Genomic DNA, 24080 nt, shown 5'->3' with positions numbered 1-24080 from the left:
TTCTTAAGGGGGAAAATGTGTTGTATTTTGTATTTTATTTCTTGCATTTCCCTTTTAAGTTACCTTATTACATTTCCCTTTTAAACCACTATCCCTTAGTTCTGTGCACATGCACCTGTCTATAGATTCCATTTAGAATTGTTTATGTGCAAATGTTTTGTACTGGCAGATACCTGCTGGGAACTGATGAAGTGAGTACTGTGCTGCCTTATTAAACCAGTACCAACTCTACCTGATCTTATCTGGATTATTTATAACCAGTATATTACAGTTGCCCTCTTGGTGGTTCGGATCAGCTGATGGTGTTTGCGGATGGCGTTCTTCAGGGCTGTCATGGTTTCTGTAGACTGGTCGTGGCGCCAGGCTTTCTCGAGGGTGCGGCAGGATTGCTTGGAGTTTTTGAGGTCGTTGGTGAACCAGGAGGCTTTCTTGCTGCCGGGTCTGCTGGGAGGAGTTTTCAGCGGTGCAAGGTCATTGGTGCAGTTGGTGAGCCACTGTGTGAGGTTGCGGGCTGCTTCGTTGGCGTCCGTCGTGTTGGTGGGAGGGTTCTGGCTGAGGGAGGTGGTGACCTGGTCTGCGGTTATCTTGCTCCAGTTTCTTCGGGGGGGCTGTTGAGGGTGGTGGTGGGTCGTGGTTCTCCTGAAGTCGAAGTGGACGCAGCTGTGATCTGTCCAGTGTAGTCCGGTGGAGTGGCTGAAGGAGACGTGCTTGCTGAAGGAGAAGACGGGGTCAAGCGTGTGGCCGGCGTAGTGGGTGGGGGTGTTCACCAGTTGCATGAGTCCGAGGTTGGCGAGGTTGTCCAGTAGGGCGGCGGTGTTGCTATCATTGTTGTTCTCCAGGTGGAAGTTGAGGTCCCCTAGGAGGATGTAGTCTGAGGAGGTTAGGGCGTGCTGGCTGACGAAGTCTGTGATGGCTTCGCTGAATTGTGTGCGTGGTCCCGGAGGTCTGTAGATGAGAGTGCCTCTGAGGGTGGTCTTGGGGTCGGTGTGTATCTGGAAGTGAAGGTGCTCGGCGGCGGTGAGGGTGTCATCGGAGTTGGTCGTGATTCGGATGGTGTTTTTGTGGATGATGGCGATGCCTCCTCCGGTTTGGTTGACGCGGTCCCTCCGGGTGATCTTGTATCCATCCGGAATGGCTATGGTGATGTCATGAGCTGAGGAGGCGTACATCCAGGTTTCCGTGAGGAAGGCGATGTCTGGTGATGTTGTGTCGAGGAGGTTCCAGAGTTCGAAGGCATGTCTGTGGACGGAGCAGGTGTTGAGCAGGATGCACTTGAGGTGATTGTTGCTGGTGTCTGGCTTGGCAGGTGCGGTGCAGGTTCGGCGGCAGGTGAACTTGCAGGCTTGGCAAGTGAAGGGTCCGTGGGTGCATTTCGGGGTGGCTCAGTAGCAGGCGTGGTTCCGGCCGGCGTTGAGTGCGTGGAGGGTGGCGGCATCGTAAGTCCGTTGTGTGGGTTGGCATCGTCTGGGGCCAGGGGTCCTGGCGCTGGGTGCGGTCCAGGCGCAGACGGGCTTGCCTTTGGCGCGCCTTTGGTGCGCAGATGGCACGCTCGCTGCGCGTGCTCGCTGCGCGTACGCGCGGTCCTCGCCATAAATGGCGAAGTGGGAGGGAGGAGCAGCTGGGAGGCGGGAGCGGGGCGGCGAATCGGAGGGGGGGAGAGGGCACAGAGGAGAAGAAGGGGCGGGGCCGCAGGTGAGGAGCGGCGGGGAGCTGGGGGGTCACAGAGCGGGGAAAAAAGACGGTCACGAGGGGGCACAGAATACAAAGCAGTGGCACAATTACAGGGCACAGAAAGAAAAGCAAAATACAGTAGGAGTACTACAAAATTAACAAAAAAAGACGGTCACGAAGGGCGGCGAGGGGGCACAGAATATAAAGCAGTGGCACAATTACACAATTACAGGGCACAGAAAGAAAAGCAAAATACAGTAGGAGTACTACAAACTTATCAAGGGAAGTGGCGAACTCGGGCAGCAGCGGTGAACAGTTGGGCGCACTCACGGGGGGGGAGTGCGGTGAGTGGAGTGACCGGCCCTGAGATGTTTAGTATGCCAACAAATAAACCCTGACTGGAAGACAGTGGTCAGTTGGGGAAAAATGGGAAAGGCAGAAGGACCATTCATAAGATTACAACTTGACTGTATAGAGTTACCACCATGCAGGGGAATGAAATACGTCCTTGTTATAGTGTGTTTGTTTTCACGATGGGTGGCGGCTAGGAGAAGTGACAGCATAACAGTTGCCAAATTGTTGTTGAGAGAGTTAATTCCATGCTTTGTGTTTCCAGTAACCTTGGAATCAGACAGAGGCCCTCATTTTAATAATGAAGTAACTCGATTAATCTGTGAAACATTCAAAATTGAACAGAAACTGAACTGTGCATACCACCCAGAGGCTTCTGGAGTGGTAGAGCAATTGAATGGCACAATCAAGTCAAGACTGGCAAAGGTGTGTGCATCCACATCATTAGATTGGCTAATGCACTGCCCCTTGTATTAATGGGACTCAGAAGTATTCCTGACAAAAACACAGGATTGAGTCCGCACGAAATTCTCATGGGAAGGGCAATGAGACAAGCATTTATACCAGGTCATAAATTACTGAATATTACTGATGATCTGTGTTAGATTTGGGGGTCTCTGGTTGGCACAGGTAGGTACTTGTGACAAATAGGGAGCCTTGCCTCTAGTCAGGGTAAGGGGATACACTCCTAAAATAACCCCTGCTCACCACTTGGTTGTTTGGCACGAGCAGACAGGCTTTTCTCAGAGGCAGTGTGTAAAGCATTTGTGAACACATACAGTAATCAAGTAGCAACACTACAGATGGACACCACACAAGTTATATATTAAAAATGAGTATCTTTTATATAGATTTAACACAAGACCATAAACGACAAAAGTCCACAATACTGTACTTCAAATGGTAGAATTAGCTAGTTCTCTTAAGATGGTAAATGCAACACTCTGAGTTCAATGTACCTTAAGATGGGTATCGCAAGACAAAGAAAGTGTTGCAAGGACGGTGATGCGTTGAAGATCTGGTGCAAGGAAACAAAGATGGTGCTTTCTTCTTGATGCAACACGCTTCCCGGTGATGCGGCGGCGTCTGCTGCGACGTTGATCCTCTTCTCCAGTGATGAAAGATGCTTTACACGATGCGAGCTGTGACAGGCCCTGGGACACGCTTCCCAGTGTTGCGGAGGCATCAGCTGCACCATCAATCCACTCCTCAGGCGATGCAAGTTGCTTCCACAACGATGCGAGCTGTGACAGGCCCTGCGACACACTTTCTGGTGATGCGGTGGCATCTGCTGTGACGTAGATCCTCTTCTCCGGCGATGAGCGGCAACAGGCTCTGCGACACGCTTCCCGGAGATGCGGGGGCGTCTGATGCAACGTGGATCCTTGTCTCCGGCGATGAGCTGCGACAGGCCCTGTGACACGCTTCCTAGTGATGCGGAGGCGTCTGCTGCGACGTCGATCTTCTCCCCTGGTGACGCGAGGCGCATCATGTTGTGAAGTGGCAGCGGCAGTTCGGTGACATGCTTCCTGTTCTTGAGTCACGCTTCCAGCTCCTTGCGACACGCAGTTCCTCAGAAAGTCCAGCACAACTGCAGGTACTTCTAAAGAACTCTTGGGGAGCTAGTGGGTGTAGTCTGTTGTCCCTGAGACTTCAGCAGGAGGCAAACTCTTTTCTCAAGCCCTTGGAGATCCTTCCAAGTTGAAATAAAGTACACAAAGTTCCTCTCTCCATTCTTTGGCAGTCAGGCAACCACTGCAGGCCAATCCCCAGAGCAGCACTTCAGCTTAGGGATAGTCTCTCTGGTTCCACTCCTCAGCAAAGGTTTCTTCTTGTTGTCCAAAGTGATCTAAAGTTCTGGGGTAGTGCAAACCAGTTCTGGTCAGTCCTGGAGCACTCTGTTTACATGACTCCTTCTTTCCTTTCACAGTGCAGGGCAGAGACATCAGAGGCACCACAGGAGGTGGAGCCAGCATTATGGAGGGAAGGCACAGCCCTATTCAGGTCCCACGTGCAACTCCTCCCTCCCATTTAGATGCAGATCTCTCTATTCAGCAATGTGCTGACCACCCTGTCTCCTGGAATCCTCCAGCCCCTGTCACTCAAACTCCAGACAAGGAATACACAACCTTGAAAAGTTAGACAAGAAAATACGTACTTTCTAAAAGTGGTATTTTCAAACTAAGAATCTTAAAACCAACTTCACCTAAATATGTATTTTATCATTCTGAGTTCCGGCATACTAAACTTGAATGTCTACCTAGTTCCCTGAGTCAGTTAGGATTATAAAATGTAATACTCTAACTGCCCATTCTGGCCTATGGGGAATAGGTCGCCTTGCAATAGTGAAAAACAAAAATGACTGTAATTCACTAGTAGGACATGCCACACACATCAGGGCCTGTCCTACCTTTTACCTACAGTGCACCCTGCCCTTGGGCCTACTATAGGGGTGACTAATATGCAGAAAAGGGAAGGTTTAGGGTAGGGGTGGGCGGAATTTGCGTAATCGCGTTCCACAAATTTCCGCGAAACGGCAAAAAATCTCCACGAACACACAGAAATTCCACGAACACACGGAATTGCTTGTTCGTGATGCTTTTTTACTGTTCGCAATCGCTGTTTGCGTGCTCAGGGGGAAATATCTTGCGAACACGCATTTGAGAGCGCAAACAAGAAACAAATTTCGCGAAGTCGCGGAACGCAGAATTTCGGGCAATTTTGCGTTCTCCGCGGAACGCGAAATTACCCAAATTCCGCAAAGTCCTCGAGCGGAATGGAATTTACCACCCAGGCCTAGGGGACTGGCAAGTGGGTGCACTTGCCCAGTCAACATGGCAGTACCAGACTGCACACAGGCTCTGCAATGGCAGACCTGAGACATCATTTTACAGGCTGCTTCTGTGGATGGCACAACCAGTGCTGCAAGCCCACCAGCAGCATTTGGTTTACAAGCCCTGGGCACACTCAGGGCACTGTACTAGGGTCTGACAAGTAAACCAAATCAGCCAATTATGGAATCAATAATCCATACATCAATTTACAATAGGGAGAGCATATGCACTTTAGCACTGATCAGCAGTGGTAAAGTGCCCAGAGTCATAATGCCAACAAAAACAGGTCAGACAAAATACAGGAGGAAGGCAAAAAGTTCGGGGATGACCCTGCAAAAAGGGCCAAGTCCAACAATCTGGTATTGGATTATTGCAAAGGATTGGCTGACCTAGTGCGTTCTGTCTCTCACCAGGTTGGAAAAGACGCCAAAGCCAGGCAGCTGGCTCAGGCACATGATTTGAATCCTGGAGACTGGGTGGTAGTGAAGAAGCATACCAGAAAGTCCTGCCTAACAACCAGGTAGGATGATCCACGGCAAGTCATACTGGTTACTACTACAACAGTGAAGTGTGCAGGTTTGCCCAATTGGATCCATGCTAGCCACACGGAATGGGTTCCAGCCCCTGCTGAAAAGAGACCACAACTGACTAGACTAGTTGAGGCTGCTGAAGGTTGTACAGTCGAAGAAGCTAGAGGTACATATTCTGAAGGGACTGACAAAGAACCAAGCACAAGTCAGGAGGAATGGATACCAGTGGTCAACATACCTGAGGTGGTTATTAAAACAAGAAGTAGAACAAGATTAGAAACACAAGAAACAAGGGTGGATCAGATAGGTGTAGAACAACACGCTCAGGAGAAAGCGAACAAAGCTACTGGAGATCCTGAGCAAGACCAGATAGGGACAGAAGGACTTACAGATCCTGAGCAGGGACAGACAGGTAAAGAAGAACACAGTCAGGCAGCAGAAGAACCAATTGTAGTAAGACCTGAACAGGACCAGTTAGGAGAAGAAGAACAAGTTTGGGTTGAAGAAAAACAGTCTGAAGGGATACCCAAACTGGAACAGTTAGAAAAAGATGTACAAGTTCAGGCAGAAGAAGAAACAATAACAAGACCTGAACAAGGACAGATAGAGAGCGATACTGAGGAAAGGGAAAATCAGGTTATGCCACAACATAACGAGAATAAACGAGCTCTTGAGAAAGACAAAGTGCAGTGCAAGTTAAAAGGATCAGAAAAGATGATAATTGGCCAGGTGGAGTCAAAAGGCTAAAATATCATTTGAGAAAAGTATCTGAAAACCCAGAACAAGTGAATGAAGTTACCAGTCAAACTAAGTCTGGACAGTCAATTGTTAAAAACATTCGGAGAAGTCCAAGACTGACAGTTTTGAACAATAAGTTCAAGGGTCCTGAATGGAATTATGTAATGCTAGAAGAATTTGAGAATCTAGAATTAAATCAAGAGACAGATGTGGAAGTAATTTTGGAACAGATTGACGATGGGGAAGTGAGGTCTCCTTGAAGTTCTAAAGATTCTGATTCATATCTAAAGAAAAGACGAGAAATCTTCTTAAGTCAAGATGGCTAAAGACAGGGTTGCTGAAAGACCAAAACAAAGCTGTATGAAGAAATGCTGTAGGGCTTGCACATGTAGTATTGTATTAGTGATGTTAGTATGGCTATTTCTAACAATAGCAGTACCCTATCTTATAATAACAGACAAGAAGAATGGCACACACACTAATGAAAAGACAGCAACCATGAGAGGAGATAGAGTAGAATTAGAAGTAACAGATGAGGTAGACTTACATCACACAGTAACAGATAATGATACATCTTTAAATGTATTTACAAAGTTATTTTTTCAGTACGTCGCCACAATGGAAATTAGTGATTGTTATGCATGTATGAAACTACCAGCTTCAATAGTAGAAGGAATCACATACCACTATTTACCTTTAACGTATGGTATATGATGTAGCAAATTGTCAAGTTTATTTTATAGAACAGGAAAACTTCAATATTTTTATTCAAATCTAGATGTAGTATTTACAGAAATTCCTATTCAAAAGAATATGAATCCAGTGCTCATAGTCTAGATGCACAGTTTATTGGTGAACTTTTGTTATCAATGAAGTCAATAGATATAGTAAAAGCACATAGAAATAACCTAACATGCTCATTGTGTGAAGAAGAGAAGAACTAACCTACCATGCTCATTACGTGAAGAAGAGAAAGTGTTTTTGAATTTAGTTTAAGAAAGGAGACATGATTTCCAAAGAAAAGCTGTTGAACAGAAAACCCATATACCACCCTGGGCTGAGAAAGAGGGAATTTATACAGCTGGCAAAGCTCACGCTGCGATGTCCCTAGACTTTAAAGACAGGGAAAACTGGCCTCTATACATTAAAGACAGACTATAACAATGTATTTATTGGTTCCAATGAATCTGAACATAACTTCCTTATTTTGGGAGGTTGGGGACTCAAAAGGGGAACTAATCCAGTATTTCCTGGAGTTTACTATGTGTGTGGGAATAAAACTTATTATAAGCTGCCTGCACGGTGGTACGGGAGTTGCTACTTCAGAATAGTATTTCCGAAGATATATCATGTAAAAAAAATCACTGGAAGCAATGAAAACACCAATGAAATAACACGAAGAAAGAGAGCTCGTTTTTCAGAAATATTAGGTGACATATTTAGTGCATTGATACCTTCAGTGGGAGTCATTCTAAATTCACATAGAATCTGTCAATTGTCAAGAGTAGTTGATCGTCTTTTGACCGATACTGCTGGAGGTTTCTTGATGATTAAAACAGAAATGGATGCAATTAGGTCTATGGTTTTGCATAATTGACTTGCGCTAGATATATTATTGGCAAAAGAAGAAAGAGTCTGTAAACTGTTGAAAGTGCAACATTGTTGCACTTACATACCTGTTAAAAGTAAAGAAATTAGAGGATATATTAGGAATATTACAAAACTTCAAGAAAATTTGAAACCACTGGAGGTTGACAATGTTTGGGAGAGAATAACAAAGAGTATTTCCTCAATAGGGACTTGGCTTGCTAATCTTGGGAAAGGTATAATAGGTCAAGTAATCTTATCATTAGTTGTTATAACAATAATAGTTCTAACAATAGTAATATGGTGTAAGTGTTGCTCAAATAAATAGAGAAGAAGGAGATATGAAATAAATGGAAAGGGAAAGAAAGAAAGTATGAAGAAATACAGTTAGAAGAAATTAAGGGGACATTATATGATAGAATGAAAAACTTGAAGAATAAAGATGAGAACAAGAATGTTAAAGTTGGCATCTGATTGGGATGGGTGATTTTGTGATGGCTCAAAAATGCCATCAGAGAGGGGATAGACGGAGCAAGGACGCGCAGAAAAGAGACTTGTTCCGAAGCAATCCTCTCATTTAACTTCTAATATTGTGTTGACCACCTATTGTGTAATTTAATACGCACAACATTGAACATAAAAGAGAGAGAAGCTTGCCTACGTATTTTATTAATAACTAGCAGCCCGCCCCAGCGTTGCCTGGGGCAGAAAGGGGCTTGGGGCAGCATTTGAGGCTTGCGTGCACTAAGGGCTCCCGCCCGTCCCTCTGTGCACACCCGCTCCCGCCCCGACCCCCTCCTGCCCCGACTCCCTCCCGCCCCGACTCCTCCCGCCCGTCCCTCTGTGCACACCCGCTCCCGCCCCGACCCCCTCCTGCCCCGACCCCCTCCCGCCCCAACTCCCTCCCGCCCCGACTCCAATGTGCCTTTACCTTACCTGAGCCGCCGCTCCTTCCCGCGCTCCTCACTTCACCGCCGCTCCATGTCCGCCGCTCCTCTTCGTCATGAAGCACCTGAGCCGCCGCTTCTCCCCGCGCTCCTCACTTCACCGCCGCTCCATGTCCGCCGCTCCTCCTCGTCATCCTGCACGTCGCTGCCAGTGCTACGTCGCGGCCAGTGCTAAGTCGCGGCCAGCGCAGCGTCGCGGCCGGCGCTACTTTCAGGGCACTACTTTTTTTCTAAAGTTATATTTTTAAATTTACGTTTATTTTTTTATTTTTTATAGCCTATGTCCATCTGCACACCCTGACAATTTCTACAATGTATCGGGTGTGTAGATTGGCGCTGTGGTTCCCGAGTTTACCTGGCTCAAAGGTTTGTGTTCTCTCTTTATAATAGTAGTATAGATTAACTCTGGCAAAATTCTAAAATGGCTGCTAACAGGAAATCTTTATTGTGCATGCGTCCACTGTACCTACGGAGTATGATGAGCAATCGCTTGGAGGGAATTTCTTGGGCCTGCGCAGACGCTATTAAAATGGCTGCTTGAGAACTCACATGCCTATGCTTTGCTGAAACTAACACGAGCTATGTTTCTAAAACTAATGCGAGGAGAGCATTATTAAATTAATGGGATTAGAGTAGAGATAGGTGGTATACAGTGAAACCATTTTATTTGAAATTAATATTTGTCTTTCTGACTTTTCTATTAGTATGTATTTGGGCACCTTGTACGATTTCAGAGTCTATAAACCACCTTACCTCTGCACATGCATGTTGTGATGGAGTCAGAAGAAGTGATGTGACTTTCGAACACAATCCAAGGACACAAAGGATACATACCCTGGGAATCAGCTCCAAAGTCCTTTGAATGAATGGGAACACATGAAAATAATACTTTTGTATCTAATAAGATGTGAATACGGGTAGAATAAAGATTTGTGACTAAAAATGAAGGGGTGGGATCTTTGAACAATAGACTGATAGACTAAGATGAAAAGTAAGCATGGTGTGATGATCATCCCTCCTTGCCTGTCCAGAGATAGTAGTTTCACGATATTGACACATTAATGGGTGGTACATGAATATTGTAGGGTATGATTGAGGTAGTCTTAGTTAGTTAGAGAAACGGAGGAGAGACATAGACGAGACATAGATTTGCCTAATGCTGCAGAGCTTGGGATGCTGTCGGAGTGACGAGAGATGCTGAAGAGAAATCGAATTGCAGATCCACAGAGCTACTTTATCTTAAATTAATTTACTTAGAAGAAGATCACAGAAGAATCTTGAGGAAGAAGAGAGTGTCAGAGAGGGGTGCTACGCAAGCGTAGATGGTAGAGAGGTCAACTGTCCTATCCTGATTCCTGTCCTGGAGCCTTTGTGACCTGAACTTTCCCGGGGGACCCTTCCCAGCTCCTAAGCCAGGGGGTTGGTTTTCACACCATCCTAGGTAAATATAATTTCTGTGAATGTGCAGATGCTCTTTTCTCTCTATCGTCTCCTTTCTGAGCATAAGTCATTGCAATTCTATGAAGTATGTGTTTTATGATTGATTAATCAAATTTTCCTTTCTGTGAGTGACGGAGACTGTACTGTACTTTGAGGTGTTTCACATGAAATTAATTTAAAGACTTAAAACTTTTCCAGAGTCTGTGGTTATTTCATTATAAAAGAGAAATAATTCATGTCATTTCACCATCAACTAGTTCAACTAATGGTCCATTGACAAGAGGAAAGAACGTTTTGATCAGTGAAAGATTGGTTGAGAATAAGAGGTGACTAATCTTGAAATGGTAGCAAATCATAAACTTTGACTCCAGCGGTTATTGCCAGGTTGTGTGAGTGTGTTTAGGGGCCCAGGTGAGTATATGGCATTGGAGTACCATTTCTGGTGAGCCGCTGGATCACTATCACTTGACGTTCCAAGCATAAAGGCAACACTAAAGTAACAAAGAAAAAACAAAAAGACTAGATCAGTAGTGAAGTACTGTGTGTGAATAGGCTCCTCGTCAAAGAGCAAAAAGAAAGAAGTCCAAGGGAATTTGGGTAGTGGCTGAAGCAGGCTGACCAATTGCTCCATGATATACATTGTATACGCGGAAGCAGAATAAGAATGACACAACGACAGACCAAGGGGCGAAGAGAGATGGCTTAAAGACGCTAATCCATATCCTTTTGTTAAAATCAAGACCTTGGCTAATGCCAGATCTGAAAATTAGTTTTTCTCCTCATTCTCACGCACACATTGATCTTTTCAATCTGTTGTGTCCTTCGTTGACGGAGAGGCGGAATGGAGCAGGGGTAAGGGTGTGGATCTGACAGCTCTCATCTGCACAGTGACAAGCACTTGACGGCGCTGTTGCATTGTGAATGAGCACCAGGCAAAGGGGTTCCACAACAGAAGGGTATTGCTGCCTTCGCATCGCGAAAGCCTCTGAGAGGATTCCCTCACAGCCTCACTAGCTCCTACTGTCACATAACTCACAGGCTCCACAGTTTGTTTCTATAGGGCAGGTTAAAGGGAGGGGACACAGGAGGAACCCTGTGGTTCAGAAGATTCCAATAGACTAAAACAGGAGGCATGCACAAGGGAGGGTGGGATTGCTTCCTTCCTTTCCATGGAGCTGGGATCCCTCTGGGCTCTCTGTGCCTGGATGAGCATACAGTGCACCGATGCCACTGAGGAAAAGCCTCCACCCCCCCTTGGGAGCGGGTCTCTGATATTTCTGTTCTTGAGGTGACTCTCCACAGATGTGGGTCATTTCACTCCCTCCTTGAGGAACTTCTGCTGCATTGTATCTGCTTACGTCACTCACGCATGCACAATTCCACCATTCATAGCTTTGCAGGCATCTGTTGATTCTGTGTCCATTTCGAGCTATGGAAACTGACCTGCCCTACAGATTGGTGAATACACGTTTCGTGTGTAAATTCTGAGCACGGACGCGCTGGTTTGTGAGTGTCTTACGCTCCACATGGAGCCGGTGTAAAGAAGATTAAGGTAATCCAATAAAGATGATACACAGGTCCAGGTGATAATCTATTTTAAGATTTATTCCAAGTAATTCCAGCACTTCACGGGAGCGCCACCGGCTCTCAGGTAATGCAACAGCTTAATAAATGTGACAACAACTGTAGATCTAAACTGAAGGGGTATCCTCGAGAGATGTACCTTCAAACACAAACATGTTTGAAAGTACACTCTCTGCGAGGATGCCAGAAACAGAACGTGCATCATTTAGAACACACTGCGAAACAATGGTATCATGAAAACGTAAAACTAGAAGAGAGACTATACCTTACATCATCTCCCTTCTTATTATAAACAAAATTGTAAAACAAAACAAATGAACTAATACATATAAAAATCCTTAAACCTTGTTGGAATGAAACAAATATGAATTGGCCTAACAGGTTCATACATTTCATTTGTATTAGAAGACATTTGAGAGAACATTGGCGTAAAATGCAAATCCATACCTGTTGACGAAGTGGGAGGTAAAACAGGAAAAGAAAGAAAGTTATGAGGATGATCAGAAAGTGTACCTAAAGAAAAATGTGGACATATATCATAGGGGGAATCAGATTTGTAACAAAGAATTCTTTTAGTTATAACCATGAAAATGCTTGAAACATGAACATTTTCACAAAAGCCCCTATTACACCACTACCCCTTCTTTTCAATAAAAATCAGACATTTTGAAGTCTTCAGGGTCCTTCATAGAAAATTGAAAAGAATTAGAAGAAACATTAAAATTCTTATTTTGCAAGTTTTTGAAATAATACGTTTTAAGTTTAACAAATCCCAAGTAAACTCCATGCACACATTCTACTGATGCCATGCGGGAAGCCATATATCAAAATATTACTTACAATGAAAAGTTTTTGGAAAACCTTTGGCATAAATTTTGTGGACACCCAATAAGACAAAATGTGTGTTCCAAATAAAACCCTTAGGTTTCTAATGTTTCTATAGTTGAACAATTTCTCTCTCAACTAATGTTTCTATAGTTGAACTTTTCTTCCCTGTAGAGATTCATTAGAAACTGAAGGTAATTCTATGATGTTAATATTAACACGTTGCATATCAGATTCTAAGGGAACTATATCAAATCCTGAAAGAACATCATGTTGATTATGTTGATCAGCATTCTCAAGTGTTGACACTGACCTAACATGTACAGTAGGCCTAGCACACATTATTAAAATGACCAAATTTCTGACAGTTTGTACACTTCTTCCCTAGAGCATTGCACATGGGACTGTTACTTAGATGTGTTCTTGATCCACACCTGAAACAAAATGTGTTATTAACTCTCTGCTGAGGTTTGCTAATACTATTATTAAATGATACAGCATTAACATAAACATCATTTTGTATAAGGTTAAAAGGGGAAACATTTTCAAGCATAATACTTTTTGAAGAAACAATGCTCCTTTCGATACTTTTAGCCATATTAACCACCTCAGCCAATGTTGGATCCCTGCAACTCAAGATTCGTTCTTGAATTTTTTTTTGGCAACAACCATAAACAAATTGATCTCTGATGTAAATGTCTAGATCAGCCCCAAAGTTGCAATCAGCTGACATGTTCCTCAAAACTGAAATGAAGTCTTCTACGCTTTCCTCCAGGTCTTGCTTTCTCTTTCTAAAATTAAAACGCTCCAGAATGACATTCGGAAGTTCCAAAAATTTCCCTATTAAGTCTTTGAATTGCATCTCTATAAACATTCCAGCCCTCGCCTCTTCCTGAAGGTGGAATTGAAAGGGGTAAGTTATCGTAAACTTCTCTACCAGCTCTTCCCAAGTGACTATAAAGAATAGCAAGCTTCCTTTTTGGAGCATAATCCTCTGCATCAATTGCCTCCTCGAGAGATGTACCTTCAAACACAAACATGTTTGAAAGTACACTCTCTGCGAGGATGCCAGAAACAGAACGTGCATCATTTAGAACACACTGCGAAACAATGGTATCATGAAAACGTAAAACTGGAAGAGAGACTATACCTTACAGCCGGTTTAAGTTAACCCCTTTCTCTGGGACCTTGCACGCTGGTGCAGGGGAGCTTTGGGTCAATGGAAATTATCGAATTACAGTTTTTCCTTTCAGAGTTATCCTTAATTATTGAATTGTAACAATATTTTGACCTGGTTCGTTCAACGGTATGAACCAGTGAATTCAGCCAATTTTTTAAAACTGCAGAATTGCCACTTTGTTAAATAAACAGCGGACCAGCTTTATCGGGCATGGCACTGCAGGCTTCATCGAGTTCCATAATTAATGAAGCGCTTGTTTTCGCACGTATTTGGAACGGCCTGATTAATGAACGCGTTGCTTAATTAGCCTGCACAGCTGCCGCCAAACTCGATTCGTCAATGGGACTCCTCTCAGATCGTTACACACCGGCGCGTGGGGCCTCCTGATGGCGCGTGCAGCCACCGGCGCGCGGGGCCTCGTGAAGGTGCAGCGGCGCACGCAGCCACCGGCGCGCGGGGCCTCGTAAAGACGTAGCGGAGCGCGCCGCCACCGGGAGTCCAAGATCACAGATGGTTACTGCACCATTCGTGCGCCAGGATTCAAGCTTCGTAGTTTGTCTTGTAGAAACTCTCTGCTGTCCCCCGGGTGATTGATTTATTTATTTATTTATTTATTTATGATATTTGTAGAGCGCATTACTAGTAAACAAGAAAATAAAGAATTTATGAAGTACACTCTGAGGAACAAGTCACTTCACTGGAGATGGAAGGAACACAGAGCTAGAGACAGAGGAGGGATGGCGCAGATAGTGATAGTTAAAGATATCTCTTTCTTGCTACTGGCAGAACACTGTGGCCTTCCAGCCATAGCTATAGAGGTAGGTATCCAATTTTGATCTTCAGTCTAACTGAGACAAAAGTGTAAATTTACTACATGAAAATTCCCTATTGTGAATACCAAGAGTCGTAAAGTTAAGCTTTCCTCTCAATTTACCTTCGTGAATCGGGTCCAATGTTTGTGAGGACTGGAGCATTAGGAGAACTGGTCGCAAAAGTGTGTTTAGGTATTTTCAAGTGAGTGTATAAAAAACCTAAAAGTTCAGTTATATTTGCCTCAGTCCGCTTTATAACCTAACCTACTATCAAAGAGCTTGTGGAGTTAGAATAGTAAATACACATTTCATTATGGTCAAAGGCAGGTCGTCATAATAATAGGTATGCTACGTTGTGTCTGTGTGTGTATTTTTGAAAGAGTGTTGTTTTTTGCTTTCAACATGTGTAGGAAGTGTTTCCATGTTTTGCATGATGACCAGCGAAATAAAGTTATTGTTTTATGTAGAGATCTTGCCCCTGTCCCCAAATGTATATGGTTATGGTTTTTTTTAGAAGGTTTTGGGTTAAAAATCCTTTTATTTTATTTCTATTTTAAAAAATACCTGCCTACAGCCATTGTCTGAAAACGAACAAAATTTAATAAACCTAATCATTTAAACACCCACCACACAAACTTTCCTACAGCACTAGTTGCTTTCTGTTTTCATGTAGTTAGATCAGTGGTAGTTTGTCCGTCTATGGTCAGTTTTACTTTTTAGGCACTAGTTTATTGACCGAATCGGACAGCCGTTCTGATCGGTTTCTCCAGAACGAATCAGTTGATGGAATCGGTCTTTAGGGGCCCATAGCAGGCCCCCCTTCACCCGGGGCCCTCCGAATTGACCCCCTTTCCAACCATGCACAGTATGGCAGGCACCATGAGGTGCCTGCCACAGGGTGCAAGGTTTTCCCCAGCCAACCCTTTCTTCAATGGTAGCCTGTGTTCTCTTTCGGAACAGAGGCACCTATAGAAGTGAATGGGAGTCAGACCGACTCGTATCTGGAATCATCCGGATGCATCCAAACTGCTTGGTCGGACTCCCCTGAGTCGAGTCCTTCGGAAAGCATTCTGTAACCGATTCGGTTGAAATGCTTTCAGAATGACATCGGAATCAGGCCCTTAGTGATTTAGGACACTCATACATATTGGGGCAACTGAGCTGAATACATTCGTTAATTAAGAAATTAGAAAATGGTGCCAGGCTTTTCTAAAGTTTTACGCCAGCATAAAGTGTGCTAGAAATCTATATATTGTTGTTGAGAACGTCTTGTCTATAGTGTCCAGCTGTACCCTCCAGTATGTCAGAATGCTAGGGCAATACCACAGCAAAAATATTTGTCTTTATATACAAGTTACTACCCCAAAGTGAAAACCCATTATAAAAACATTCACAAAGGGACACACCCTTCCACTTTCCCAGACAGTGATGACCCTGCTCTCACAGTCAAGGACTATTGACAGATGCAGAGATAACATACACACTCCGCATCCATCCACACATAGGAGCATCCCCAAACTCAGGAACTACACAGTCCCAACAACACATATGTACACGAAGCCACTCACCTATACACACAGACAACAGATCCCCTACATACACACCATTCCTCCTAATGCATGAGGACACACACAAACAAAAACACACACATATAAAGACCTGACCCCTCATGAAAACACACTCCTCTGGAGAGCACACATCCTCCGATTCAGCAAACACTATGCAACATGCACACTAATGGACCGATTTAGATGTATGCTCCCATAGGGAAATGGGAGGTGTAGTTCATCCCTGCACCCCAACTGGAGGTCGCACACCCAAGAGGGCCCTGCTAGTAGCCCCCAAACACGCTTTCCGAAATGGTTTCCACGTCAGACAGGCCGGCATGGAAACCATGTCAGAAACTGTGCATCGTAATCTCAAGGGCAGAAAGGCCTGCCCTTGAGATTACTGGCCGGCTTCCGACTGGCTGGTGGGCTCTTGGAGTCCGTCGGAAGCCAGCCGGATGACTTGCTGGTTTACTTTCCGACCGCCATCATCGTAATGCGGCGGGCGGAATGTAAACCGAGGAGCCCATTACAATGCGGCTCGGAAGGCTCCGACCAACGGTCAGATCCTTCCGAGCCGCATCGTAATCGGCCCCAAAGTGAAATCTTGACTGGAACAAGTTGCCCTTGCACGAACACACAGAAGGTCCACGATCTAATATGGATGGATCACACATTTTTATCTCCAAACTAAACATCAGAAAAATATTTCCTTATATGGGCAAACAGATGCTGAGGTGAGATGCTGAGATGAAAGAGGAAGTGGCCATGTCTACTGGGGGCTCCATCGCAGGGCACGAGTCGGTAGTACACGGTGTCCACCCACTCTTTTCACAGGGTGGACGCTGTCCCCCTGCTAAGAAGTTGGGCCCCACAGAAACATGTTGAACTTGTCCCAGTGTAATTTTGAAACACCGGGACACGTTCGTCAGCTTCTGCACCTTGTCTGCTTTCGATTCCCAGCAGCAACGTGCAGGCAGCGAGGAGGCTTTTCTTTTCCACCTCCAGCTGGGCAACGATAAAGACAGAAGTTAAGGGGCCATCAGGCCTCCTTTTGATCGAGTATGGGACTGGAGGCATCCTGGAACGTCACAAATGCATGGGCAAGGAAACAAAAGCACACAGCTTTAGACTCTTCACAGGTACTTAAGAGATGCATGTTTTTTTTAACTTTGTTGTTTCTAAGTGCATGCACTGTCAAAATGTCAGATGTGTTGGTATTTACACAAATAGCATTTTAAATAGCACTCTTTTATTTCTTTTATAGCGCTACTCATACCAATGCAGAGTGTCAGTGCGCTTCACATAACATCCATTCCAAATAAATCATGTAAGTGTGTACTACAAGGGACAGTCAGGGTTACAAGGTGTAGGAGTCAAATACCCTTCATAGCTCACTGTGGTGTACTAGAAGGATTATAATTTATTAACTGCAAGTAACAAAAGGATCTCGGTGCTCAAAGCAGTAATCCACTTACCTATCTGCATTAAATAAAAATATCTGCTTTGGAGGAGGCAACGTTTTTTTAAAACATATTCTATTGCATTTTCAGTTGGCATATGGTATAACATACACATATCAGAGCACCACTTCCAGTGAGGTCACTTCCTGTGATGCTACGTGGAATGTCACGCGTTGTGACGTCCTATGCTTTAATAGCACACGTCATGATGTCACTTGAATACTGCCTGACTCGGTCAGTCCTCCCACTTCTTTTTTGAGGACGTGTGCCCTCCTCCATCGTATTTCAAGCATACATTTGTCAAATAGGGGCACCATCCGAACCTTAACGGAACCATACCACATGCTTGCGGCATAAGAAGGATGAGGGTCTGGTGTTTGTGGTGAAAAGGGTAGCAGACATCACTAAAAGAAATCCATGAAGAGACTGCACGCTAAAGTAGGTCAACAGCCAGACTAGTTACTAGCTAGTTTGTGCTGCGTTTGGATGGCTTAGTGGAATGCATTCACTGTAGGGAGCTATGTTCGCCCTCATGATCACAGGTTTAAATCCCGGCGGGTCCACTCGGCCTTGCATCCTTCTGAGGTCGAAAAAGGGAATACCGTTGGGTAACAATAAACACCTGTTATTCAGCTCCAAGATACCTTTGGGTGACCGTGTGCTCTACAAATACTCATGTTATGTTGTCAGACGCCTGGAGATGGCACCTGAGTGAAATGAAAGAGGGACAACTTTTGGGGATGAAAGTGAATAAATACAGATTAAAGAAGACTGTAAATTAGTACTAGGCTTCGTCGTTTCACTTCCACAGGGGTGGGACCGGGTGCCCTGAAACAACTGCTTTGAGTTGTGGGACTGTTCAAAATCCCAGGGGCCTCATTTATGAGGCCGTGCGTCACTTTTACGCCGCTGGTGCGTCACTTTTTGTGACGCACCAGCAGCGTAAAAAATGTGCCTTGTCGCACCATATTTACAAAGTGACGCATCTAGGTAGATGCGTCACTTTGTAAACCCCTGCGCCACATTATACCTGCGCCAGGTATAATGTATGCAAGGGGGGCGTTTTGACGCAAGAAAGGGTGGTAGAAGTGACGCAGTGAAATCTATGATATTTCGCTGTGCCACTTCTAGGACACAAATGCGTCAATTTCTTACGCCTGCCTCACAGCAGGCGTAAGACTGACGCAGGCCCTTTCACATGGGGCTTGCCCCATGTGAAAGGATACATTGCTGGAGTTGCGTCACTTTTGTACCACTCTCCAGCAATGCGTCACTTTTGCGCCATACAGATACGTCAGAAATACTGACGTATCTGTAACTCCTTGCGCAATGATGCGTCATACTGTAAATATGACGCATCATTGGTGTCGCAAGGAGGACGCCGTGAAAAGTGACGCATCGCTGTTTTCACGCAGCGATGCGTCACTTTTCATAAATGAGGCTCCAGGTGTGATGTGAGCAGAAACGTCACTCACGCCACACGTCGCACCACCAGTAATAGTGTTATCTAGTGCACAACTGCTGTTGCCGCTGTAGGTAAGTGGGCTGAGGCAACCAGTGCCCAGCTCTGAAGTGCTGTGTTCATCCACCTGACAACAAAGAGGATGGAATCGAACCTGCGACCTCAGCTGACACACTTTAGGAAGCGCCCGTCCTGCGGTCAGATGACGCCATTTTGGATGTGACCGGCCTTGCACAGGCTGTGGAGGACTCAACTGCAGCCCGAATGTCATTATTTTAGGCCCTTTGACGTTTCTTCTCACTGAAACGCTCAGATCTCATCATCTACAGCGTTTATCTGCGTGTACAGACTGCGTGTACATGGTCTGGCATTAAATGGTGCGCAGTTGCTCTTTCTGCTGCCAATCCATCAGCGTGTAAGCACCTGCGATTACTGCGCATTTCCCGCCTTCCCTGCAGCCCTCCGCGCGCAGCCCCCCTCCTTCACACATCCCGCCGTGCCTCGTTTCTGACAGATTCCTCTGTATTTCGGTAACATGTGTTATTTGTCATGGCTAAGTGCTTGTACAATCCGCTTATTGACTCCCGGCGCCTCCTCTCCTGATGCCGCGGATCCTGCTCGATATTGCTGTCAGCTGCCGCCGCTGCCTGTCACTGTTCGCTCGGAAGCCAATTAGCGCCTCACAGCCCTGCTCTGCCTTTTCTCAGCGCTTCACAACTCTCTGCTACCTCTCCTCAGCGCCTCACAGACCTGCTCTGCCTCTTCTCAGCGCCTCACAGCCGCCTCTGCCTCTACTCATCGCCTCACAGGCCTGTTCTGCCTTTTCTCAGCGCTTCACAGGCCTGCTCTGTCTTTTCTTAGTGCCTCACAGCCACAAGCCTGCTTTACCCCTCTGCAGCGCCTCACAGCTCTCTGCTGCTTCTCCTCCGCACCTCACAGGTCTGCTTTGACCCTCATTAGAGCATGACAGTCCTGCTATGCCTTTTCTCAGCGCCTCACAGTCCTCTGGTACCTCTCCTCAACGCCTCACAGCCCTGTTCCGCCTTTTCTGGGTGATTGACAGCTCTCTGCTACCTCTCCTTTACGCCTCACAGTCCTCTGGTACCTCTCCTCAGAGCCTCACAACCCTGCTCTGCCTTGTCTCAGCGCTTCACAGTCCTGCTCTGCCTCTCCTCAGCGACTCATAGTCCTGCTCTGCCTTTTCACAGCGCTTCACAACTCTCTGCTACCTCTCCTCAGCGCCTCACAGTGCTGCTCTGCCTCTTCTCATCACCCTCCAGCCCCTTCTGTGTCTACTCATCGCCTCCCAGTCCTGCTCTGCCTCTTCTCATCGCCCTCCAGCCCCTTCTGTGTCTACTCAGCGCCTCACAGGCCTGCTCTGCCTCTTCTCATCGCCTTACAGCCCCCTCTGACTCTACTCATCGCATCACAGGCCTGCTCTGCCTTTTCTCAGCGCTTCACAGTCCTCTGCTACCTCTCCTCAGCGCCTCACAGTCCTGCTCTGCCTTTTCTAAGCACCTCACAGGACTGCTTTACCTTTTCTAAGCACCCAAAAGGCCTGATCTGCCTTTTCTAGGCGCCCAAAAGTCATGCTCTGCCTTTTCTCAGCACTTCAAAGCTCTCTTCTCCCTTTCCTCAGCGCCTCACAATGCTACTCTGCCTCTCCTCAACGCCTCACAGTCCTGCTCTGTCTCTCCTCAGTGACTCACAGTCTTGCTCTACCTCTTCTCAGCACCTCACAGTCCTGCTCTACCTCTTCTCAGCACCTCACAGTCCTGCTCTACCTCTTCTCAGCACCTCCCAGTTCTGCTCTACCTCTCCTTAACATCTCACAGGCCTCCTCTGCCACTTTTCAACACTTAATAGTCCTCTGGTAACTCTCCTCAGTGCATCACACTCTCCTGCCACCTCTCCTCAGTGCCTTATTGTCCTTTTCTGCCTCTTCTCAAAGATCCACAGTCCTGTTCTGTCTCTTTTTAGTTCTTCACATTCCTCTGCTACATCTTCTCAGCTCCTCCCTGTCCTGCTCTGCCTCTCCTCAGCTCCTCACAGTCCTGTTCTGCCTCTCCTCAGCACCTTGCACTCTCCTGCCACCTCTCCTCAGCACCCCATTGTTCTGCTCTAGCTCTTCTCAGTGCCTCAGTCCTGCTCTGTCTCTTAGCGCTTCAGAGTCCTCTTTACTCAGCGACTCACAGTCCTGCTCTGCCTCTCATTAGCTCATTATGCTCTTCTGCTATCTCGCAACCTTCTGCCACCTCTCCCAGCGCCTCACAGTCAAGCTTTTTATTACTGTGCAACGTGTGATACTGCAAAGTAAAATAAAAAAAATGTCAGCTTCAGCTTAATTCTGCAGCAGTGAGAAACCATTACCTCCTCGTCCTGTCTCCCCGTCCTGTCTCCCCGTCCCATTCCTGACAAGTGAGCTGTTTGCACTTCCCCCTAGGATGATGTCACCATCACGTGACTACAAAGGGGGAAGTGCACCAAGAAACACCCTGTTCTTTTCTTTCTGCACTCTACGTTCCGGTCTGCCTGGCTGTGCTGTTCGGGGTTGCCTGGATAAGGGTAAGTTCCCCTGTTGTTATTTGTGCTGTTTGTACAGCGGCCTGCTTTAGCGGCCGCCTTTGTTTCAGATTTTATTTCCCTCGCGCTGCCTCTGTATTCGGGCGTTTAAATTATACGCGGTTCGCGTTAGCGGCCGTCCCCGCTCACTTTCACTCACCGGGTGTGTTGGCCTGCTTCAGCGGCCGTTCCTGGGTGGTCTCCGGTCCCGTTTTTCGCCCTGCATTAGCGGGCTGGGGCTTTGTGGAGCTTGTGGTGAGGCGCGCTTGTGTTCATGTGCTTTTGGGGGCGATTTTGGCGACAGGCTGGGCTTTTTATGCCGTCCCACGTTTCCTCCGCCCCGGGTGCTCGGGTCCTCAGGCCTTTATATGGGGTCCTTCAGGGCTATTTTTTGTCCTTGTCTGTGCCCGTTTTGACTTTTTTGGACTTGGCTGCTGTGCACTCTGTCTTTGGTTGTCTCATGGCTTCTGAAGCTTCTTCTTCTGCGGCCCCTCTGGATGCCCTGCGCCTGCTTATAAATGAGGCTGTGGCTGCTGCTTTCCTGGCTCGGGATGCGGCTGGGCCTCCTCCCAAGTTGCCTCGTGTTTCTCTGGATCATGCTGAGGATGACGTTGGTCCTGATGATGATGAGGGTGTCCGTGGTCGTTTTGTTCAGCGTGCTGAGCTCGCTGAACTTTTCACCCATGTGCGGTCCAATTTGGGCTTCTCTCCTCCTGCGGATGCTGTTGTAGAGGATGACTTTTTTACGCAGTATGTCCAGCCTGCTCCGGACTCTTTTCCTTTGCATGGGGCGGTGCGCAATGTGCTGTCTCACGAATGGAAGGAGGTGGACAAGTCTACTTTTCCTCGTTTCCTGTCCAGGCGTTACCCTCTTGAGGGTTTTGCTGCTGAGTTCCCTCAGACTTTGAAAGTTGACAATTTGATGGCTGGCCTTTCCTCTCAGGGTTTGGTCGTTTCTGAGGACGCCCTTCCTGCGGACGCTGTGGATAAACGTGTTGAAGGGGCGGTGAAGCGTTCCTATGCTGCTTCCAATTTTTCTGTCCGGGCGATTGCGTATTCTAACTATATGGTTCAGTCACTCCTTAAGGATTTCCAGTCCCTGTCGGTTCTGCTGACCGACGGCGAGGATGCCATGCCTCTTCTTTCTCTGATGGAGTTGCAGGTGCGTTACCTGTCGGATCTTTCCTTCGACAATTTGGGGGCGGCGGCGGCTACTTCTGGAGCTTCCATTGCTGCCTGTCCTCATATTTGGATGCGTTCCTGGAAGGCGGACTCTTCCCAGAAGTCGGTCCTCCTTAAGTTGCCCTTTGATGGTTCCAAGGTGTTCGGTCCTCAGCTGGAGGGTATGATCAAGCAGTCTGCTGAGAACCGTAAGCTGGTGGCTCCTGTCCGCCCCCCTTCTTGGGGTCGTGGGTTTGGTTACCGTCGCGCCTTTGGGCCTCCTGCTCGTGGCGCATCTCAGCCCTTTCGTGGCAGGGGTCGTGGCCGGGGGGCCCCTGGAAGTGCCAAGCCCCGGGCTGCTGCCGGTGTTGCCACCCCCGCTTCCTCCTCTTCTCAATGACTGTCTGCCTTTCCCGGTTGGTGGTCGCCTCCAGTCCTTCCGCGCCTAGTGGTTGTTGGTTCCGGATGCCTGGGTGGTTCAGACTGTTTCGGAAGGTTGCCGGATCGAGTTTTCCTCTCCTCCTCCTCCGGGTTTTGTTCGGACTCCCCTGCCCCGTCTTCCTCTGCGAAGAAATGCTTTGTTGGCCGGTGTGCAGCTCCTGTTGGAGAAAAGGGCTATTGTGGCGGTTCCTCCGCTGGAGAGGGGCCAGGGTTGCTATTCAATTCTCTTTCTGGTCTCCAAGAAAGACACGTCGGATCTTCGTCCTGTTTTGGATTTGAAGCGGGTCAATCGCTTCGTCCTCCATCGTCCTTTCACGATGGTGACTCTCCAGTCCATCCTGCCTCTGGTTCTTCCTGGTGGCTTCCTGGCGTCCCTGGATCTGATGGATGCGTATCTGCACATTCCTGTCCATCCGGAGGACCAGCGATTTCTCTGTTTTGCTGTAGGGGCCCTTCACTATCAGTTCCGGGTGCTCCCTTTCGGTCTGTCGTCGGCGCCCCGGGTGTTCACCAAGCTCTTGGCCCCTCTGGTGGGTATCCTTCATTCCAGGGGTCTGCTGGTGTTTCCATATTTGGATGACTGGTTGATTGTCTCTCCTTCTTTTTCGCAGGCTCTGTCGGATGTAGACCAGGTGTGTCTTCTGCTGGGTTACTTTGGGTTGTGGAGTGGTGTGACTCACTGGTTAGAGGCGGCAGCCCCGGAAGCAGAGTACAGCCCGGGACCAGGGTTCAATTCCCGACGCGGCAGGGTCGTGGACCAGGGTCAGCGGACTCGGTAATTCTCGCCTCGGTGCCTACTCTAACCAGGGATCACACTCAGCAACTCTGGGCATTAGCTTGCCTCATCTCTACAACGGCCCCCCACATTCGCCGGGGATGCCTGCTTTCACCTTGGAGATACCCAGTAGGGACCATCTCACAGGGATAGCCAGGACGGGTTCCCCA

This window comes from Lissotriton helveticus, chromosome 1_1 (genome assembly GCF_964261635.1).
Source record: "Lissotriton helveticus chromosome 1_1, aLisHel1.1, whole genome shotgun sequence".
Classification (NCBI taxonomy): domain Eukaryota; kingdom Metazoa; phylum Chordata; class Amphibia; order Caudata; family Salamandridae; genus Lissotriton; species Lissotriton helveticus.
The sequence above is the reverse complement of the archived record's forward strand: the minus strand, read 5'-3'. Positions refer to the sequence as shown.